The sequence below is a fragment of the Balaenoptera ricei genome, chromosome 10 (genome assembly GCF_028023285.1).
Source record: "Balaenoptera ricei isolate mBalRic1 chromosome 10, mBalRic1.hap2, whole genome shotgun sequence".
NCBI classification, from domain to species: Eukaryota; Metazoa; Chordata; class Mammalia; order Artiodactyla; family Balaenopteridae; genus Balaenoptera; species Balaenoptera ricei.
The window spans coordinates 103,215,888-103,234,900 of record NC_082648.1 but is presented as its reverse complement, the minus strand read 5'-3'; the positions used below and the strand labels follow the sequence as shown (position 1 = coordinate 103,234,900).

Genomic DNA, 19,013 nt, shown 5'->3' with positions numbered 1-19,013 from the left:
CAAATACATCGTAGAGTTAAAAAAATCTAAACGGGTCAGTCCCCAACAGCGCTAGGCTGTTTCAACTCACACACAGAAGAATGCTCTCCACGTGGGCACTGTTACGGGCTGCACCGTGTCCCCCCAGATTCCGCTGCGGGAGTCCTAACCCTTAGGACCTCAGAATGTGGTTGCCTTTGGAGATAATAAAGAGGTGATTCCACTAAAATGAGGTGTTTAGAGGGGGCCCTAATCCAATCTGGCTGGTGTCCTTATAAGAAGAGGAGATTTGGACACACAAAGAGAGACAGCGGGGTGCACACACAGAGGGGCGACCACGTGAAGACCCAGCGGGAAGGCTGCCACCTGCAAGCCAAGCAGAGCGGCCTCGGGAGAAACCAAAGCCGCCGACACTTTGATCTTGGACTTCAAGCCTCCAGGACTGTGAGAAATAAATGCGTTGTTTAGGGGCCCCAGTCAGTGGCCCCTTGTTAGGGCAGCCGAGCACATGCGCACAGGTGCAAAGTCAAAACAGCGGTCCTTCCCGTGATGGCTGGTTTCATGCTCTTGCTCAAGCCTCTGAAACCACTTCCTGTGACCCTCAGCCTTGTGCCCGTTCTCCTAGCTCGACGTGGGCCCTGGTGACGTTGTCTCCCCCGATCTCGCCCTGGTCACCATCCCCCACCCCCAGGGTGACCAGTGGCACCGGCCATCGCCTCATCCAGACCTCCCTGTGCTGTCCGCCTCTGTGCCAGGCCCCAGCCCCCCTACCTGAACCCCCCTCCCATCCCTGCCTTCCCCAGGTCCCGCTCCAGGTCCACCCTCGAGCCCCGTCGGGTCCCTTCTCGCCAACGAGGCCGACAAGGTGACATTTAGCTTCTGAAATGGTCACAGGGAAGCCCACGGCTCACATCGCGGACAGGACCCGAGGAGGTGCGTGCCACCAGCCAGCGCCAGGGCCCAGCGCGAGGCAGCTGCCCTTTCACCGCGATCACAGAAGCCGGGGCTCTTTGGACCGAGTGAGAACACACTGCCAAAGCAAACGCGTGGAACGGACTTGCGTACAAACATTGCACATCTCAGCCCAGCTGAAAGTAAACAGTGGCTTTAAGTGCAAAGATGAAGGGATGGTTCGGCTTCCTTTAGAAATGAAAAATGGGTCCAGTTCACACATTTTTGTGAAATTCACCTCTCATGCCTGGAATTCTGAAAACAAATGGTCATAGTGGACAGTAACCCACAACGAAAAAGAAAAGAGAATCATTGAACGTCCGTAAGATTTAGAAGACTTTATCGTCTATTAGTGTAAATCTGGCTGTGAATCTGTGCATTTTTTCTATCCTATTTTATCCTGCATCACAATTGAATTTCTTCAAATGGCAAGTAAGATAAAGGTGTAAGCGTTACTTAAGATGTTTTCCACCATGAACAAAAGGTTCCAAAGTGCGGTCATTAAGTTACTACCTTCACCATAAAGTTCAGCCTAACAAATATCTGATAGCCGGGCAGAGGCTGTGTTATCAATGGGGCCGTGACCACCTTCTCCTCTGCCCTGTCATAGTCTCAGCGCTGCAAGGAAAACACACCTGGACAGCAGCCTCTTAGTCCTGCAAATATTCTGTCTTCCAACCAGGAGTGTCCAGAGCGGGAGGAACTGATCTTTGACTAAATGATAGTCTCCCTGTCATTACATCCAGGGAGTTAGAATGTTCTGAGATCTTATCATTTTACTTATCAGCTGCTTTTAAAGGATACCTGAGATTTATGTAGAGAAACACCAGCGTTCCTGTTAATGAAGAGCTAAACGAGATCCCTGGGGAGTGAGGCAACACCGTGACCTCCGGCCAGAGGACTGGCCTTTGCACAGATCACTGGACACCCTGGCCCTGCCTGCTTCCAGCCAGAGCAGATAAGAGAGAGTGCCCTTTGGACGTGTCCCCGGGTAGAGCTGAGGCTGCATGGCACAGAGCCCGCTCCGCCGGCCTGCGGCTTCCTGGCAGGCTCTGCACCTGCTCGCCCCACGCCGCGGTCACCTCTGCTCGGGGGGCAGGAAGGTCACGGCAAGTACCTGCCTCTCAAATCCACAGAACACGGCCACCGCCTGGTCCATCGAGACGGGCAGCCAGTTACTGTGCCCTGTGCCCGATGGCCTAGGTCCTCCGGGGCTTTGCAGGGAGAAAGAGGCACAGCAAACGGCCTCTTAGCAGCTCCCAGTGTGGCCGAGGAGGTAAGAAACCAGGAGAGGATGCAAGCGGAACTCAAACAGGCCTCGGATCCCTTGCAAGGAGAAATGAGGGAGAGAGCAGGGGGCGCTGAGAAGAGGTAATAAAGCCAAGTTCCAGCAAAGACGTGGTGAATGCATAATCCCATCCCCCCTTCCTGGATGACCAATCCTGAGACGTGTTGGTTTCTAAAGGCATTTTGTTTTCTTTCCCATCCAATTTAAATGTTAGAGCTGCATCCTGTAGAATAGAAACTCAGATGTAAACTGCTGAAATTCTACTTTTAGTAGAACACTTTTCAGTCAAAATGTTGCTTTGAGAATTACGAAGCAAGGTATAGGAAAACTATAGAACACTGGGGAAAAAAAGATATAGGCAAGAAAGAAAGGAAGAAGGAAGGAAGGGAGGGAGGGAGGGAGGAAGAGAGAGAGGGAGAGAAGGAGGGAGGGGCACAGAATCCTACCATTGCTTTATGTCACCCAAACACAGGGCAGGTGAAAACACCAGAAGAATTTTAACACTAATTGTTAACCTTGACATCAAGGGATTTTCCTTATCACCAACTCTTCTATGACTCGGCTGTTGGGAAGATCGGCTAAAATGAGTTGCTGGTGGCGTCACGAGCTCTGAGTCTGTGAAGACAAGGAGGGCCCAGCACACTCTGCTCAGGGCCCCCCCAGCACCTGGGGCCCAATTCTGATGTAGCCCTAATTATAGGGACAGTGTTGGAAATGTTTTCATGTCTCCCACTAGACGGTACGTCGCTTGTGAGTAGGGATGGACTTTGCTATCTCTGCGTCCGTACTTCCAGCACAATCCCTACGATGCAGCAGCGTTCCGTTTCCACCCCCACTGCTTAGCGAGGTTGGCACAGAACTCGAACTTAGTCCACACTCAGTAGGTGAAGGTCTGTGAGGCCCCACCTCGGCTTTGCAGCTGCCTCCACAGCCTGTGTCACCCAGACGGCAAAACGGCACGTACAGTCAGTATTCGAAAGACAACAAAACGTAAAGATGTCCGAAACAGAAGTCAGAGTGGCGCTACCTCGGGAAAGTGATCAGAAATTTACAGAGTGAATCATAACCATTGTAGGGGCTTAAAAACTAAGCATGAGAGAGGAAACAAACAAACAAAAAATCTAAGCATCATAGTGAACAAAAAAGTCCAAGTCGGCAGGAAAGGGCAAGCTTCAAACAGGGATGTAGGGGGCAGAGGTGTTGCTTATCGACCCCTTTATCCTGAGAACGGGGACTGTGCCCACAGCCTGGGCAACCGACTGGCACACATTACAGACTGCTCAGGAAAGGCACGAACAGATCACCAGCCTGACTCTACCTTAGAAGCAACAGACAGAGAACTTGGGAAATGATCGGTGATAAAATAAGTTCAGTGCTTTGAAGAAAGAGTAAAGAAGCATCATCATCTGACTGGAATAAAAGACTAAGCGGAAATCACTTGGTTGTTGGCTCCCAACCGTGTTAATGTATGTCACCCATTTTTGCCCCGTACATTATTAACCGACCTTCTTGGACCTAGAACGCCTTTTGTAAACGTTCTCTGAAATTAAGTGTTAAATAAAAGTTAGCTATTGAAATATGTTTACATGCTATGAAAATAGATACTCAAAGAAAAAGAACAAGTGGAACTGGGCTGGAATTCTCACACTCAGAACTTATATTTGACTCAAAAGGGTCCGAGTAAACAGTTACAAACATCAGTCTTTTACTTTGCTGCTTTTACCTTTCTGTATTCGACTCGAACTTACTGTGTTGTAAAGCCCTCTCAAATGATCACTTATTATGCCTCATTAATGCCAGCATAGAGGAATCTATTGACATTTGCCTTTGCTAAATCAAGTCCAATTAGACTTCATTGAGTGGTTTAAAGGTAAAAGATGGAATTTTTGTTAAAGGAGTACCATTTATGTAGCAGACAAGCAGCTCTCAGGCAACAAATTTTTCTGTTTTTCACCATTTCTATTTCACTCCCTTGTCAGGTTCTTTATACTTTCCTGTATACTTTTTAGATATTATAGATACTATTTAGATGCCTTTTGGCTTAATTTGTTGGGCTAGGATTGAAAACAACATTTCAAAATAAACAAAAGAATGCTAAAAAGCCCTCTGTACCTTTACCTCGCACCAGAAGTTCACTGAAATAGATTAATCATTAGCCCCTGCATAATGATTAACGACTAAGTAAGTATAGAAAATGCCTAGGAAACACATTTAAAACAGAAGAAAAAAGGGCCAGAGTATAATAATGGTAAGGCAACGAAGGACTATGTATTTTAATGAATTAAATCAAACGTATTATGAACAGTCTGCACATCAGTGAGATTTAACTAGAGCTTTCTAGATCTTTCCCAACAAAGCCTAAGGCATGAAATTTTATAATCAAAAGAATCTGGCATGCAAAAATGGGGGATAAAGGGTAGTTGTGAGCCTCTACACCTTTATCTTTAAAGGTGCAAAAAGAATGTTCCCGACTGTTTCCAAGAAAACGCCCTCCAGTTTTACACAAAGATCACACTCTATGATAGTATAGAAGTGGCTCCAGCCACTTCAAACCCAACTCTTTCCCATTATCCTGAAAAGGGAGTTATCATTCTTAAATATAATCTTACTTTTGTGGATGGTGATATCAAAATAATTACAGGAAAGCTACAGTTTGGACACACTTTAATGTCAGCTGCAATGGAATTTGAGGGAGCAGAGAAGCTTACTACAAGAATCAAAAGTCAATGCATGGGGACTTCCCTGGTGGTGCAGTGGTTAGGAATCCACCTGCCAATGCAGGGGACACGGGTTCGAGCCCTGGTCCGGGAGGATCCCACGTGCCGCGGAGCAACTAGGCCCGTGTGCCACAACGACTGAGCCTGTGTGCCACAGCTGCTGAAGCCCGTGTGCCACAACTACTGAAGCCTAGAGCCCGTGCTCCGTAACCAGAGAGGCCACCTCAGTGAGAAGACCGCGCACCGCAACCAAGAGTGGCCTCTGCTCGCCGCAACTAGAGAAAGCCTGCGTGCAGCGGCAAAGACCCAACGCAGACAAAAATAAAATAAATAAATAAATTAAATTTAAAAAAAAAAACAGATTTAGAAAAAAAAAAAAAGTCAATGGATGCAGCCACTATGGGAAACAGTATGGAGGTTCCTCAAAAAAACTAAAAATAGAGTTGCCATATGATCCAGCAATCCCACTCCTGGGCATATAACCAGAAAAAACTGTAATTCAGAAAGATACATGTACCCCTATGTTCATATTAGCACTATTCACAACAGCCAAGACATGGAAGCAACCTAAATGTCCATCGACAGAGGAATGGATAAAGAAGATGTGGGGGCCTCCCTGGTGGCGCAGTGGTTGAGAGTCTGCCTGCTAATGCAGGGGACGTGGGTTCGAGCCCTGGTCTGGGAGGATCCCACATGCCGCAGAGCAGCTAGGCCCGTGAGCCACAAGTACTGAGCCTGCGCGTCTGGAGCCTGTGCTCCGCAACAAGAGAGGCTGCGACAGTGAGAGGCCCGCGCACCGCGATGAAGAGTGGCCCCCGCTTGCTGCAACTAGAGAAAACCCTCACACAGAAACAAAGACCCAACACAGCCATAAAAATAAATAAATAAATAAATAAATAAAAATTTAAAAAAAAAAGCAAATATATATTTAAAAAAAAAAAGAAGATGTGGTACATACACACAATGGAATACTACTCAGCCATAAAAAAAGAATAATGCCATTTGCAGCAACATGGATGGACCTAGACATTATCATACTAAGTGAAGTAAGTCAGACCGAGAAAGACAAACACCGTATGATATCACTTATGTGTGGAATCTAAAATGTGACAGAAATGAACTTATCTACAAAATAGAAACAGACTCACAGACATAGAGAACAGACTTGTGGTTGCCAAGGGGGAGGGTGGGTGGGGAAGGGACGGAGCGGGAGGTTGGGATTAGCAGATGCAAACTACTATATATAGGATGGATCAAGAACAAGGTCCTAGTGTATAGCACAAGGGACTATATTCAGTATCCTGTAATAAACCATCATGGAAAAGAATATGAAAAAGAATATATATGTATATAACTGAATCACTTTGCTATCCAGCAGAAATTAACACAACATTGCAAATCAACTATACTTCAATTAAAATTTTTCTTTGTCAGCAGAAGTCCATGGAAACGAAATTCGCATTTACCACCCGAAAGTTTTGACCCAGTGTAGACAGAACCAGTAGCAACGGTGATGATGCTGAACTTTTAGCAACCAGACAACAGAGAAGCAACGGAGGACCGAGGCCCTCGACAGTTCCAGACAAGGAGGTCCTGATGGGTCTTGGCAGAAATACAACACATAGACGACAGGCAGACGTAAGGCTGAGCCTTCACTTTCAGAGTCAAGCTGGTGGTCACCGTTGGGACGGGAGGCCGTGTTTTATGAACTTCGTGGACCATGTAAGTCCCCCTGAGCTGGTGACTGGAGAACCCTGGAGACACCTTGCGGGGACACCCAGCCCAGGGCAGCGGGCGTAGGGGCCGGGAACAGGGCAGGGAGGAAGACAAGGAAGGTGCACAGAGCACCCCAGAGCCGGGCCCTCGGTAACAGTTACTGCATTGCTTTTTTTAATGGGCCCAGCACCGGGGCAGGGGAGGTAGCACTGGTCCCATTGACAGAGGAGAAAACGCAGAGACTCGAGGAGGAAAGTCACCTGTGCTGCCAGTAGGCGAAGAGAGAGAAAGAAAGAAACAAGTGATCGTCACAGAGGCAGTGTGACGAGTGCCGTCATGGGACACCCTGAGGGTTGGGAAGGGTCCACAAAGGAGGGGACACCCGAGCTGCATCCTAAGAGGTGATCAGAAAGAAATGCAGCAGCAGAAAATAAAAAACAGTAAGGGGCATTTCTAAGAAAAGCCCACATGCAGAGATGACCTAAAACATCACAGAGTAAGTAGCCGAGAAGGTCTGGACAATCCACTTTGGGGGGGGCCTGGGTCAACTACACGTCGCTGCACAGGAAACAACCCCAAAGCTCAGTGGCTTGAACTACGCCGCTTTATTTGTTCACAATTCTGTGGCTCAGCAACTTGGGCTGGGCCGGGCTGGCCGGGTCTTCTGTGGTCAGGTGGCAGCCGCGGCTGGAGGGTCAGTGGAGGTGGGTGACTGTGGCCGGGCCCTTCTCACCACGTGGCCTTCCGTCCTACGGAGGCCAGCACAGGCTTCTGCAGGTGCCTTCGTGTTCCAACAGTGAACGCGGAAACTCCGAGACCTCACTCGTAAATGCTGCATCACTTCTGCCACAGTCTGCGGGTCAAAGCGAGTTACGAGGCGAGCCCAGATCCAAGGGGTGGGGAAATGAACCCTACCTCTGAGTGGGGGGGGGGGGGGGAGGGAGCCTCAAAGAAACTGGGACCATTTTTGATGCAGCACAGGGTGGGGGCAGGGAGAGGAGCCTGCAGAGGCGGGAGAGGCCGGCAGTGCAATCAAGGTGCATGTAAGAGCTGCAGCAGGATTGTTCTGGCAGCAGGGTGGAGTCCAGATTTAAAGCGGATAAGGCGAGAAGCAGAAGACTCCTTAGGAGGCTGGGGTAACCGTCCCCATAAGAGGTGACGATGCCCCCGGGAGCTGATGTGGGGAGGCGGGGAGGATGAAGAGCTAACATGGGCAGCTGGCAGGGCACGGAGCAGGGAACGGGGGCACAGCCTAGGATAAACCTCCTCTCTGGCTTAGGTAACTGGGCAGATGGGTGACATCCACAAAATCTGGAACGTAAGGAGAAGAGCGCAGTCCCAGGGTGGAGAGAGTCATGGAAGGGAGAAAGGTGACGAATTCAGTTGTGAACTGCAGGTTACGGTGTCTGTGGGACGCACAGGCTGGGCCTCTGCAAACATCATCTCCTCTTCTGGGAAGTTCTGATAATGTTACCAATGTTCTCCTCGTAGGGTTCTTATCAACAGCAGCACCTAGGCGGGCCGGGTGGATGAAGTCCCAACCTCCGGGGCGAGGGCAGTGCTCCTGGCGACCTTGGACACTTCAACTGTGAATCAGGTTAATAACATCCACGTGCTTGCTTCATGTGTTCCTTGCGTTTGTGGAGCTCCGGGCTCGTGGCGGCTCTCCTTCCTCCTTCCTTACTGGGGAACTCTGTTACCCCTGCCTCACCCTTGCCTTTATCATTTAATCACGCCCTTCCTCCTGCCTGGCTGGTCTTCCCCAAACTATAATGTCCCCAAAGGCAAGAGCAAGCCTTATGCAAGTGTCCTGCACAAAATACCCCTTGGATGAGCTGAGCTGAGCCACAAAGGAAACGTTTGTTTTCTAGGGCACCACTCTTCCTTATATTGCATTGCTTAGCCTTCAAATTTCAGAGAGTATTACATCGAAGTCTCTTTGACTCTGTTTCTCACCATTTTTCCCAAGCCAGGGTCAACAGCTTCAGGAGAGGTAAGTCAAAAGAGTACAGTTAACCACGGGGGTAGAGTTGCAAACTGGAGAAGACAAGATACTAAGTGCACTGTTGTTTTGCTGCTTTGATCAATTTTTCACTCTGTTAAGCAGGTCATCAAATCCAGATTTTTTTTAAACTGGACTTTATTTTTAAGAACAGTTTTAAGGGACTTCTCTGGCGGTTCCGTGATTAAGACTCCGTGCTCCCAATGCAGGGGACCTGGGTTCAACCCCTGGTTGGGGCACTGGATCCCGCATGCCTGCCGCCACTAGGAAGCTCGTGTGCCACAACTAAGACCCTGTGCAGCCAAAAATAAATAAATAAATAAATATTGGGGAAAAAAAGAACAGTTTTAGGTTCCCAGCAAATCCGAGTGGAAGGTACAAGAGAGTTCCCATGTACCCCCACATAAGCAGAGCCTTCCCGACTGTCAACATCCCACACCAGAGTGGGACATTTGTTACAATCAATGAATCTGTACTGACACATCATTGTCACCCAAAATCCACAGTTGACATTAGGGTTCACTCCTGGTTATGAATTCTATGGGTTTTGACAAATGTATAATGACACGTATCCACCATTACAGTATCATACAGAGTAGTTCCTGCTCTAAAAATCTGTGCTCTGCCTATTCATGTCTCCTTCCCACTTAATCCTTGGCAAGCCCTGATCTTTTTACTGTCTCCATAGTTTGGCCTTTTCTAGAATGTCATATATTTGCAATCATACAGTATGTACCCTTTTCAGGTTGGCTTCTTTCACTTAGTCATATGCATTTAGGTGTTTTTTTTTAATTTTTGAATTTTATTTATTTTTTTTTATACAGCAGGTTCTTATTAGTTATCTATTTTATACATATTAGTGTATATACATCAATCCCCAATTCATCACAGCACCACCACCACCCATGCTGCTTTCCCCCTTGGTGTCCATACGTTTGTTCTCTACATCTGTGTCTCTATTTCTGCCCTGCAAACCAGTTCATCTGTACCGTTTTTCTAGGTTCCACATATACACGTTAACATACGATATTTGTTTTTCTCTTTCTGACTTACTTCACTCTGTATGACAGTCTCTAGATCCATCCACGTCTCTACAAATGACCCAATTTCACACCTTTTATGGCTGAGTAATATTCCATTGTATATATGTGCCACATCTTCTTTATCCATTCAGTGTGTGTCGATGGACACAGGTTGCTTCCATGTCCTGGCTATTGTAAATAGTGCTGCAATGAACATTGGGGTGCATGTGTCTTTCTGAATTATAGTTTTCTCTGGGTATATGCCCAGTAGTGGGATTGCTGGATCATATGGTAATTCTATTTTTAGTTTTTTAAGGAACCTCCATACTGTTCTCCATAGTGGCTGTATCAATTTACATTCCCACCAACAGTGCAAGAGGGTTCCCTTTTCTCCACACCCTCTCCAGCATTTGCTATTTGTAGATTTTCTGATGATGCCCATTCTAACCGAAGTGAGGTGATACCTCATTGTAGTTCTGATTTGAATTTCTCTAATAATTAGTGATGTTGAGCAGCTTTTCATGTGCCTCTTGGCCATCTGTATGTCTTCTCTGGAGAAATATCTATTTAGGTCTTCTGCCCATTTTTTGACTGGGTTGTTTGTTTTTTAAATTTTGAGCTCCATGAGCTGTTTATATATATAATTTTGGAGATTAGTCCTTTGTCCGTTGATTCGTTTCCAAATATTTTCTCCCATTCTTAGAGTTGTCTTTTCGTCTTGTTTATAGTTTCCTTTGCTGTGCAAAAGCTTTGAAGTTTCATTAGGTCTCATTTGTTTATTTTTGTTTTTATTTCCATTACTCTAGGAGGTGGGTCAAAAAAGATCTTGCTGTGATTTATGTCAGAGTGTTCTTCCTATGTTTTCCTCTAAGAGTTTTATAGTGTCTGGTCTTACATTTAGGTCTTTAATCCATTTTGAGTTTATTTTTGTGTATGGTGTTAGGGAGTGTTCTAATTTCATTCTTTTGCATGTAGCTGTCCAGTTTTCCCAGCACCACTTATTGAAGAGACTGTCTTTTCTCCATTGTATATCCTTGCCTCCTTTGTCATAGATTAGTTGACCACAGGTGCGTGGGTTTATCTCTGGGCTTTCTATCCTGTTCTATTGATCTGTATTTCTGTTTTTGTGCCAGTACTGTACTGTCTTGATTACTGTAGCTTTGTAGTATAGTCTGAAGTCAAGGAGTCTGATTCCTCCAGCTCCAGTTTTTTCCCTCAAGATTGCTTTGGCTATTCGGGGCCTTTTGTGTCTCCATACAAATTTTAAGAGTTTTTGTTCTAGTTCTGTAAAAAATGCCACTGGTAATTTGATAGAGATTGCACTGAATCTGTAGATTGCTTTGGGTAGTACAGTCATTTTCACAATATTGATTCTTCCAATCCAAGAACATGGTATATCTCTCCATCTGTTTGTGTCATCTTTGATTTCTTTCATCAGTGTCTTATAGTTTTCTGAGTACAGGTCTTTCACCTCCTTAGGTAGGTTTATTCCTAGGTATTTTACTCTTTTTGTTGCAGTGGTGAATGGGACTGTTTCCTTAATTTATTTCTGATTTTTCATCATTAGTGGATAAGAATGCAAGAGACTTCTGTGTATTAATTTTGTTTCCTGCAACTTTACCAAATTCACTGATTAGCTCTAGTACTTTTCTGGTGGCATCTTTAGGATTATCTATGTATAGTATCATGTCATCTGCAAACAGTGACAGTTTTACTTCTTCTTTTCCAATTTGTATTCCTTTTTTTTCTTTTTCTTCTCTGACTGCCATTGCTAGGACTTCCAAAACTATGTTGAATAATAGTGGCAGGAGTGGACATCCTTGTCTTGTTCCTGATCTTAGAGGAAATGCTTTCAGTTTTTCACCATTGAGAATGACGTTTGCTGTGGGTTTGTGGTATATGGCCTTTATTATGTTGAGGTAGGTTCCCTCTATGCCCACTTTCTGGAGAGTGTTTATCATAAATGGGTGTTGAATTTTGTCAAAAGCTTTTTCTGCATCTATTGAGATGATCATATGGTTTTTATTCTTCAATTTGTTAATATGATGTATCACATTGGTTGGTTTGCATATATTGAAGAATCCTTGCATCCCTGGGATAAATCCCACTTGATCATGGTATATGATCCTTTTACTGTGTTGTTGGATTCTGTCTGCTAGTATTTTGTTGAGGATTTTTGCATCTATACTCATCAGTGATATTGGTCTGTAATTTTCTTTTTTTGTAGTATCTTTGTCTGGTTTTGGTATCAGGGTGATGGTGGCCTCGTAGAATGAGTTTGGGAGTGCTCCTTCCTCTGCAATTTTTTGGAAGAGTTTGAGAAGGATGGGTGTTAGCTCTTCTCTAAGTGTTTGCTAGAATTCACCTGTGAAGCCATCTGATCCTGGACTTTTGTTGGAAGATTTTATTTTTTTTAATTTATTTATTTTGGCTGCATTGGGTCTTCATTGCTGCGTGTAGGCTTTCTCTATTTGTGGTAAGCGGGGGCTACTCTTCGTTGTGGTGCATGGGCTTCTCATTGCGATGGCTTCTCTTATTGCGGAGCACGGGCTCAAGGCACACGGGCTTCAGTAGCTGTGGCATGTGGGCTCAGTAGTAGTGGCACACGGGCTTAGTTGCTCCACAGCATGTGGGATCTTCCCAGACCAGGGATCGAACCCGTGTCCCCTGCATTGGCAGGTGGATTCTTAACCACTGCACCACCAGGGAAGCCCTGTTGGAAGATTTTTAATCACAGTTTCAATTTCATTACTTGTGATTGGTCTGTTCAAATTTTCTATTTCTTCCTGGTTCCGTCTTGGAAGGTTATACATTTCTAAGAATTTGTCCATTTCTTCCAGGTTGTCTATTTTATTGGCATAGAGTTGCTTGTAGTAGTCTCTTAGGATGCTTTGTATTTCTGCGGTGTCCGTTGTAACTTCTCCTTTTTCATTTCTAATTTTATTGATTTGAGTCCTCTCCCTCTTTTTCTTGATGAGTCTGGCTAAAGGTTTATCAATTTTGTTTATCTTCTCAAAGAACAAGCTTTTAGTTTTATTGATCTTTGCTATTGTTTTGTTTCTATTTCATTTATTTCTGCTCTGATCTTTATGATTTCCTTCCTTCTACTAACTTGGGGTTTTGTCTGTTCTTCTTTCTCTAGTTGCTTTAGGTGTAAGGTTAGATTGTTTATTTGAGCTTTTTCTTGTTTCTTGAGGTAGGACTGTATTGCTATAAACTTCCCTCTTAGAACTGCTTTGCTGCATCCCATAGGTTTTTTTTTTTTTTTTTTTTTTGCATCCCATAGGTTTTGGATCGTTGTGTTTTCCTTGTCATTTGTCTCTAGGTATTTTTTGATTTCCTCTTTGATTTCTTCAGTGATCTCTTGGTTATTTAGTAACGTATTGTTTAGCCTCCATGTGTTTGTGTTTTTTATGGTTTTTTTCCCTGTAATTTATTTCTAATCTCATAGCATTGTGGTCGGAAAAGATGCTTGATATGATTTCAATTTTTTTTTAAATTTACTGAGGCTTGACTTGTGACCCAAGATGTGATCTATCCTGCAGAATGTTTCGTGTGCACTTGAGAAGAAAGTGTAATCTGCTGTCTTCATATGGAATGTCCTATAAATATCAATTAAATCTATCTGGTCTATTGTGTCATTTAAAGCTTGTGTTTCCTTATTAATTTCCTGTCTGGATGATCTGTCCATTGGTGTAAATGAGGTGTTAAAGTCTCCCACTATTATTGTGTTACTGTCAATTTCCTCTTTTATAGCTGTTAGCATTCGCCTTATGTATTGAGGTGCTCCTATGTTGGGTGCATATATATTTGTAATTGTGATATCTTCTTCTTGGATTGATCCCTTGATCATTATGTAGTGTCCTTCCTTGTCTCTTGTAACATTCTTTATTTTTAAGTCTATTATATCTGATATGAGTATTGCTACTCCCGCTTTCTTTTGATTCCCATTTGCATGGAATCTCCTTTTCCATCCCCTCACTTTCAGTCTGTATGTGTCCGTAGGTCTGAAGTGGGTCTCTTGTAGACAGCATATATATGAGTCTTGTTTCTGTATCCATTCAGTGAGCCTGTGTCTTCTGGTTGGAGCATTTAATTCACTCACATTTAAGGTAATTATTGATATATATGTTCCTATTACCATTTTTTTAATTGTTTTGGGTTTGTTTTTGTAGGTCCTTTTCTTCTCTTGTGTTTCCCACTTAGAGAAGTTCCTGTAGCATTTGTTGTAGAGCTGGTTTGGTGGTGCTGAATTCTCTTAGCTTTTGCTTGTCTGTAAAGCTTTTGATTTCTCTGTCAAATCTGAATGAGATCCTTGCTGGGTAGAGTAATCTTGGTCGTAGGTTCTTCTCTTTCATCACTTTAAATATATCATGCCACTCCCTTCTGGCTGGTAGAGTTTCTGCCGAGAAATCAGCTGTTAACCTTATGGGAGTTCCCTTGTATGTTATTTGTCGTTTTTCCCTTGTTGCTTTTAATAATTTTTCTTTGCCTTTAATTTTTGTCAGTTTGATTACTATGTATCTCGGCGTGTTTCTCCTTGGGTTTATCCTGCCTGGGACTCTCTGTGCTTCCTGGACTTGGATGGCTATTTCCTTTCCCATGTTAGGGAAGTTTTCGACTATAATCTCTTCAAATATTTTCTGAGGTCCTTTCTCTCTCTCTTCTCCTTCTGGGATCCCTATAATGCGAATGTTGGTGCGTTTAATGTTTTCCCAGAGGTCTCTTAGGCTGTCTTCATTTCTTTTCATTCTTTTTTCTTTATTCTGTTCTGCAGCAGGGAATTCCACCATTCTGTCTTCCAGGTCACTTATCCGTTCTTCTGCCTCAGTTATTCTTCTATTGATTCCTTCTAGTGTATTTTTCATTTCAGTTATTGTATTATTTATCTCTGTTTGTTTGTTCTTTAATTCTTCTAGGTCTTTGTTAAACATTTCTTGCATCTTCTTGATCTTGGCCTCCATTCTTTTCCAAGGTCCTGGATCATCTTCAGTATCATTATTCTGAATTCTTTTTCTGGAAGGATGCCTATCTCCACTTCATTTCGGTTTTTTTTCTGGGGTTTTATCTTGTTCCTTCATCTGGTACATAGTCCTCTGCCTTTTCATTTTGTCTATCTTTCTGTGAATGTGGTTTTCATTCCACAGGCTGCAGGATTATAGTTCTTCTTGCTTCTGCTGTCTGCCCTCTGGTGGGTGAGAGGCTTGTGCATGCTTCCTGATGGGAGGGACGTGGTGGTGGGAAGAGCTGGGTGTTGATTTGGTGGGCAGAGCTCAGTAAAACTTTAATCCGCTTGTCTGCTGATGGGTGGGGCTGAGTTCCCTCCATGTTGGTTGTGTGGCCTGAGGTGACCCAGCACTGGAGGCTACTGGCTCTTTGGTGGGGCTAATGGCAGACTCTGGGAGGGCTCACGCCAAGGAGTACTTCCCGGAACTTCTGCTGCCAGTGTCCTTGTCCCTGTGGTGAGCCACAGCCACCCCCCACCTCTTCAGGAGACCCTCCAACACTAGCAGGTAGGTCTGGTTCAGTCTCCTATGGGGTCACTGCTCCTTCCCCTGGGTCCCGATGCGCACACTACTTTGTGTGTGCCCTCCAAGAGTGGAGTCCCTGTTTCCCCCAGTCCTGTCAAAGTCCTGCAATCAAATCCCGCTAGCCTTCAAAGTGTGATTCTCTGGGAATTCCTCCTCCCATTGCCAGACACCCAGGTTGGGAAGCCTGACGTGGGGCTCAGAACCTTCACTCCAGTGGGTGGACTTCTGTGGTATAAGTGTTCTCCAGTCTGTGAGTCACCCACCCGCCAGTTATGGGATTTGATTTTATTGTGATTGCACCCCTCCTACCATCTCACTGTGGCTTCTCCTCTGTCTTTGGATGTGCGGTATCTTTTTTGGTGAGTTCCAGTGTCTTCCTGTCGATGATTGTTCAGCAGTTAGTTGTCCCGTGAATGTATTTCTACTGCCAGTCCTGTAGTGCCTAGAGGCCCAAAGGTGCAGTACTAGTTTTAAGGGAAAGACAGAAGTCCCTTTCCCTTTATCTTTAACTTCTCGGGGTCAACTTGATGGAAATCTAAATTTGCTCTAAACCAAGAGTAACCAAGTAGAAAGATAATTACTTTTGGTGTAGGTCTAATATATGCTGGAGGTTAGTTTTGGTTTTATGATTTCAGGAAGTTGATAAAAGAGATGTGTCCATTTTTCTTTCTTTTTTTAAAAATTTATTTATTTATTTATTTATTTATGGCTGTGTTGGGTCTTCATTTCTGTGCGAGGGCTTTCTCTAGTTGTGGCAAGCAAGGGCCACTCTTCATCACAATGCGCGGGCCTCTCACTATCGCGGCCTCTCTTGTTGCGGATCACAGGCTCCAGACGCGCAGGCTCAGTAATTGTGGCTCACGGGCCCAGTTGCTCCGCGACATGTGGGATCTTCCCAGACCAAGGCTCGAACCTGTGTCCCCTGCATTGGCAGGCAGATTCTCAACCACTGTGCCACCAGGGAAGCCTCTCTTTTTTTTTTTTAACCATTTTTTAAACACTGAAGTATAGTTAACTTACAATGTTGTATTGTTGTTGTTAGTACAACACACACACATACATATATATTCTTTTTCATATTCTTTTCCAATATAGGTTTTTACAAGATACTGAATACAGGTCCCTGTGCTACACAGTAGGTCCTTGTTTATCTATTTTATATACAGTAGTGTGTATCTGTTTAATCCCAAACTCCTAATTTATCCCTCCCCCCGACCATCCCCCTTGGTAACCATACATTTGTTTTTTATGTCCGTGAGTCTGTTTCTGTTTTGTATCATTTTTTTAGATCCTGCATATAAGCGATATCATATGGTATTTGTCTTTCTCTGTCTGACTTCACTTAATATGATAATCTCCACGTCCATCCATGTTGCTGCAAATGGCAGGGATGTGTCCATTTTTAGACCTTTCTCCTTTAATTTTCCCCTTCCGTTTTGGATACGGTCAATGGTATTGTATTTTGCCAGAGCAGATAAGTTCTGAATGTCCTTCCACTTCTTCAAGTCTTACAAGAAGCAGCGGTGGAAGAGCAGAACAGAGTCGACCACAGAATTCTGAAACAAGGGAACTCAAAGTAAAACCTTTCTCACTCTACTCATAATGTAATGAGAAATGGTAAATACCAGAAGTTTCTAAGAGAGAAAAGCCCCTCCAGCAACACTCTGAATATCCAGTGCTCACTCGGCCCACAGAACCATCTGGGAATTTAGCATCAGCCTTTTCATAAACACGCTCAGAATAACATAAACTTTACCAACATGGTTCAACTTTCTGCAAGGTGAAAACCATTTTTTGGACATTTTCATAAATAACACTAAGGTTCAAAATGAATCAGTGTGTCAATCCTTCAGAGTTTTCTGTCTTCTGCTTCTCCTACTTGACTGAACAATGGATGCTTGCTCATTCTCAGTCTGTGTTTTGCTGTACAGCAAATGAGACAAAAGGAAGAAAAAAGCCCAAATCTGGGATATTAATATAATGTTTTCACTGGTTTCATCCTCTTCCATAAGGATAAGGAGATTGGGAAAAAGAAACACACTTCTCTTCAGCGGTTCTATTTAGGCAATGGACATATATTATAATTTTATTTCTATCGTCACTGAGCAATGGTTTCTCTTCAGCTTTATTGGTCTGTGAATGGCCTGTGATAGGCATTTTGAGGAGACAGCTGACTAGGACATAGCTCTTATCCTTAAGGAGTTCCAAAGTAATCAGGAGATGGTGGAAGATAAAACATGTTCACCGATAATCACCCCAGAAGACAGAATACTAGGTGGCACCGAGTATCGTAGAGGGAGAGATTTCAGCGAGAAACCCAATCACCGCACTCAAAAATTAAACAGGAGCTCAGCTTTGCAGAACTTCTTTTTTAAATTTTTATTTTGTGTGTGTGTGTTTGTTTGTTTTGGACGTGCTGCGTGGCATGCGGGATCTTAGTTCCCCAACTGGGGATTGAACCCGGGCCCCCAGAAGTGGAAGCGTGGAGTCCTAACCACTGGACCGCCAGGGAATCCCCAGAACTTCTTTTTTTTAATTCAAACTTTAATCTTAGCCCAGTGATTAGGAAGCGTGGGTTCTGGAGTCATCGAAACTGCCACCGCTGTGTGTTAAGTTGTGTAACATCTGAGCTAATCTACAAGGTCCCTAAGCCTCAGAGAGATGTTGAACTTGAGATGAAGTGGTGAGTCATATGCACGTCATTTCACTCTTTTCTGCATCCCCTCTGAAACCACAGGGAAAAAACTGAAAACAAAACCAAAAGGGATCAATCCAGGAAGAAGAGAAGAGCAGGAGGAGACCGCAGCAGGAGCAGCTGGAGGCTGGAAAGGAGCGGGATGTGGAGGATGGAAGAGAGACCGCGAAACCAGCACCTGGAAAAGCAGGAACCCCAGGTTCCTCCTGCAGAACCCCGGGCACTCAGTAACTGGAGGTATCAGGCAAGGGTACAACTGGGGCGAAAGCAGGAGGATGGGCAGAAGCTCTGAGCAGTGGTCCTACATCCCCTCCCCCATCTGTCTCCATGGCAACTCGCCATGCCTGCAGGGATGTGAACCAGGGCGTCAGCAGGCACAGGGGATTGCTGTCACCCCGGCCTGCTTCTCCTCTTCCTTCTGGAACCCCAGGGGCTCTAGGTCTACTTCCCTCCCTCCCCCTCAACCCCAAATAGGGGATTGAAATATCTTCTATGGGAATATCTTCCATTTAAGAAGGGAGACTTAAAGACACCAACAGTCAGCCCATCAGGAGCCCATTCCTCCCCGTCCCAGCCTGATCTCCACAAGGATGTCTAAAGTGAACATCCCCACCTTCTGCCCACAGCCTCAATCAGCTTTTTAGTTCCTCACTTTTAAAGAAAATTAGACAACCCTCCCCACAAATACCAGACTTCTGAGGAAGGCCCCTCCCATGAAATAAAGAGAGCCAACCAACCAAGCAACACAGAAAAAACAGCTCAGAGGAAACAATACACAGGAGGAAGAAACCTACATAACCAGGGGAAACATTATTAATATCCTCAGAAAGATGAGATATTGCACTCATGAAAAGCAGAGCATGGCATAAAAAGGAGCATTCAGAGAACAAAAACCTCTCTTGGGAATTAAAAACACGATCCCGAACTTAATAGAAGGGTTGGAGGATAAAGGCCGTAATCTCCCAAAAAGTAAAGAGAAAAGAGAGAGATGGAAATGGGGTAGACAGACGAGAAAGTGAGAGCACCAGCCTAGGAGGTGAGACTCATCCAAATGACGATGTCCCAGAGGGACGGAGGTGAGGAGACCGGGCAGAGGCAATTATCCACAAATG

The 19,013-nt window shown here is 44.6% G+C and overlaps 1 protein-coding gene across 6 annotated transcripts in view; it reads right to left on the bottom strand.

The window, feature by feature from the left end:
* Positions 1-19,013, bottom strand: part of PPARA (peroxisome proliferator activated receptor alpha) — a 75,207-nt gene that overhangs the window by 25,888 nt on the left and 30,306 nt on the right. The gene's annotated exons all lie outside the window — the stretch shown is intronic.